Raw genomic sequence first — 4326 nt, 5'->3', positions numbered from 1 at the left:
AAAAAATAATCTGAAAAAGATGAAAAGGAGAGTGAAATGAACTTAACACTTCATAAACTGACACGTTACCCATTGCTAAGAGAAAACAATGGCTGTATGTTAAAGGTAAAATTCTGCTGTGGCTGTTTACAAGTTACAGACCCACAGAACCTGATTAAACGGTGTCCACAGGTGTGTATAACTAGATAAAATCTAACAGGTACCACTTTGCTACCCTAACTGGGCCAGGTTAGAGACACAGTCAGGCCTTCTTCAGAGCTCTGACCCATCCGCAGCCCCATCAGGGCAGGACTGTTTGTAACTGGAACCTCACAGTCGGTTAAAGAATGGGTTTTTTTTCCTCACCTGAGCAGTGGGATTTCCTGAAAAATGACACAGGAACATTTGTACTTGGAAGGGAAAGGCCCACACCTCACAAAATAGGCACCTGCCAGCGGCTGCTGCGTGCTTCCTACACAGGAGCTCCCCTTGGGAACCAAACAAATCCCTTCTGCCCAAAGCAAAACTCCTACTGCACCCAGGTAACACTATTTTCCTATCAGTGCCCCACTGACGCTGGACCACAACCTGCACTTCTTGCCTGAAAAAAAAAAAAAAAATCATCAGACTGAATGGATGGATGATCTTTATTTTGTAAGACAAGAGTTATATTTATGGACCAACTGCCCTGCCCTCTGTGATCACTCTCAGGCAGGACACAAGATCAGTGCACGGGATATTTTTGTTACTCATTCTGCCTAATTAGTGTGTTGGCAGCTCTGAGGAAATGTGCGTTCCCAAGATACTCGAATCTGATGATGCAGAACTCCGCTGACACACCGCCACAGGCTTCAGCTAGAGTTAAATTTTCAGAAGGTAAAAACAATTTGTACACTCAATAAATAATTATTTTTTTTTTCAGTAAGGTCACAAATTTAAATACAATAAAAACCAGGCATAGCAAAAATAGATGAAAAAAGCATTCTTTGTAAAAACATCCTATGTGTGTTGGTCTTTTTATTTTGTACATATACTTACATACAGGAGTTGCAAACCACATACGTCGCCCAACTTGGCAATGTAGCATTTTGAGCCCCACCAGACAGCACTTTACCACAGTTTGAGTATGCAGTCTTTTCCCCACAGCTTTTCTGTGTTTATATAATCAGTCTTCTCACTTAGGTAAAGCCTTCTCAAAGTTTCCTGTCCTTTCTAATACATCATTTTCAATTCAGAGGCTAGGCAGTACACGACAGAGACCACATCTGAGGGGGTACAGAGATTATTTTCCTTGTTCTATTTTGCACCTATTCTGTGGAGACTGCATTTTCCAATATAAATGAGGATATGAGAGAGGTGCTTGCCACAAGTAAATCCTGAGCAAGCTTTACTTCACGTCTCTGGCTTCAAGTTTGCCAGTATAGCCCTTTTACATCTATCTATTTATTTATTTTTGTTCGTTGCCTTGATGCAGCAAACTGTGGAACAGCACACTTGCTATCTTTATTATTTCTGTTCCTGACGTACCATTGTTCTTGTTACAGAGACCAGATTTAGAGAAGTCACAGACTGTAACTACCCCTGCGTGTCCTTGTCTGCCAACAGAAAGTAACAGAGGGCACTCAAACCTGATACAAAAAAAAAATTAAAAGGAATGCCCATAGTGGTGTCTGTATCAAATGTGCAATCCGAAGGGAAAATTCAACTCGCCATTTTTGTTTCCTCACGAAACCCCTGACAAATTAAACCTGTAAACGGAGTGAGGAAGATGGAAGTGATCAACGTCAAGAGCTTCTAAGCATCAGATCTTTCGAGTCCTGTATTCAAACTGAAATAAATATACTGGACTGAGACCACAAGAAACAATTCGGTCAAACTTGTGTAAAAGTGGGTGTCAATAGCTGCCTGTAACACTTCCTCTTTCAGCTTCATCAGCTGCCTGCGGGGGGGGTTGTTCGAAGTGGCAGGTGAGTCCACTTAGGAGTTTTTGAGTCAGCGATGTCACGAAAACATCACACACAAGTCTTTTTGTAAGAACAAGGGTATGCAAGGGAGAAAACAATTTAGCGTAGAAGAAACAGAACCCTGAACAAATTAATGGAACAAAAATCCTTTGGTACATCACCTTGGAGTCCACTGCAGAAAATCTCCTGGTAAAAATCTCGAAAAGATTTCCATAAATTACTTCAGATCCTGCCTTCACATTATAGCATTCATTAGGCAACGGCGTAGCTTTGTCTTTAAAAGCTATTAAGTGATTGATATTATTTTTCAGGCTTTCCAAGGATAATTTTCACTAGTTCACATTTTTTCCTGATAACAGATCCCACACGACGATGAAAACACAAACCACAAACATTGCTGTAGATCCCACATGTGCACACCACGCTGCTCCTCAAAGCACATTCAAAGAAACAGAGCAGCCAATGCCACAAGGAAGTCTGGACAGGGGCATCTTTAAATACCAGACAAAACAGAAAGCCTATTAGACTGTAAAATTTGTCTTAAGCTGTCCTTTTCCCTTTTTTAAAATTTTGTTATTTTTTTATTTTTTTAGACCAATGCTCTCCGGTGATGTCACGGATAATGCAGTGTGACAACACCAGGACAATTAGGAGACTGATTATTAAAAGCAGAAATAAATCATTTTGGAAATCAGCAGTGATGAGAGAGCTATAGTTCATCATCAAATGCACATAGCTAAAACATTAATGGAATTTTTTAGTGGTGCCAGCTCTAAGCTAGAAATGCAATGGCATTATTTAAATTAATTTTGGAGAGCTCTCTCATTCCTGTGACGGATGCCAACATCCATACAGTTCATCAGGTACTTTGGAGAGTGGGGAGAAATCTGTGTCAAGTGAAAAACTGGGTAGAAGGGAAGACAAGACAACAAAATGAGCAAAAATAAATTACAGGACTCAAAGATCATGATTTAAATAGGTTTGAAAAAGGGATCCCTGCAGAATAGAAGATACCGCCTGAGGAGAGCAATCTTCTGATGCATCAGTGAACCTTAGATTCAGGCCAGTCATACACATCTGGCATGAAGGATTCGTACTCGTAGGTCCAAACCTTTGATCGAATGTAACGGTTCTTGTCTGCAGGTTCAGGGTAATGGAAAGCCATGTTGTTTGCATACAAAAATTCCATAACCTGAAAAGTTAAAATCACCAAGCGGTTTGTGCCTTTTACTGCACTTGCGTAACATCTGTGTTTCCACTGTGATACGCTACAGACTCACAAAGTGGGTTAAAGACAAACACCAAAGTCTCTTTATAGAATCCAAGAATCCTTCAGGTTGGAAAAGCCCCTCGGGATCATCGAGTCCAACCCTCAGCCCGACTCTACAAAGTTCTCCCCTACCCCACATCCCCCACAGCTCATCCCAACGGCCCTGAAACCCCCCCAGGGATGGGGACTCCCCCCTCCCTGGGCAGCCTGTTCCACTCTCGGACCACTCTTGCTGGGAAACATTTTCTCCTCCTGCCCAGCCTGACCCTCCCCTGGGGCAGTTTCCAGCCGTTCCCTCTTGTCCTGTCCCTGATCCCCTGGGAGCAGAGCCCAGCCCCAGCCTCTCTGCAATGTCCTGTCAGGAGCTGCAGAGAGGGATGAGGGCTCCCCTCAGCCTCCTCCTCCTCACACTGAACACTCCCAGCTCCTTCCCTGGCTCCTCACAGGATTGATTCTCCAGCCCTTCCCCAGCCTCGTTGCCCTCCTCTGCCCTCGCTCCAGCCCCTCCAGATCTCTCTGGGATTGAGGTGCCCAGACCTGGACACAACGCTCCAGGTGTGGCCTCACCAGTGCAGAGCACAGGGGACTGTCACCTCCCTGCTCCTGCTGGCCACACCAGTGCTGACACAAGCCAGGATGCCGTTGGCTTTCTTGCCCACCCGGGCACACGCTGGCTCCTGTTCAGCTGCTTGTCCATGAGAACCCCCAGACCCTTCTCTCCCAGACAGCTCCAGCCACCCCTCCCCGAGCCTGTAGCCACGCAGGGGGTGGTTGTGGCCCAAGGGCAGGACCTGGCACTTGCCCTTGTTGAAGCTCGTCCCACATGACAATTCCCGAATGCCTTACCAGGGATCTGAAAACTTAATTTCAGAAATGAAAGGAGCATAACTTTTGCCCATTATCATTGCCAAAAGGAAGCATCCAACAGACCCAAGTGTCTCTTATTAAAGGCACAAAGAACCAGGTGGTTTGTGCCCAAGCACCTTGTGTTCAAGGGTCATACTGTGCAATTCAGCTGGTTAATATACACATACAATATTTTTAGTACAGTCCACTTTTATGCTTCATACTCACCTTGACAGCAATATAAATAGAAACTTCCCTGATATTAGA

At 44.3% G+C, this 4326-nt stretch overlaps 1 long non-coding RNA gene across 1 annotated transcript; it reads right to left on the bottom strand.

Annotated features, from left to right (window-relative positions):
* On the bottom strand, positions 1–4326 carry LOC113490497. Its single transcript, XR_003400245.1, has 2 exons — positions 4288–4326; positions 1–3135 (listed from the first exon to the last, which is right to left on the bottom strand). It is a non-coding gene; the product is annotated as an uncharacterized LOC113490497 (long non-coding RNA).

Source organism: Athene cunicularia, unplaced genomic scaffold (genome assembly GCF_003259725.1).
Source record: "Athene cunicularia isolate RWA unplaced genomic scaffold, athCun1 SCF_10, whole genome shotgun sequence".
NCBI lineage: Eukaryota > Metazoa > Chordata > Aves > Strigiformes > Strigidae > Athene > Athene cunicularia.
Note: the sequence above shows the minus strand (reverse complement) of the source record. Positions and strands in the feature narration are given on the sequence as shown.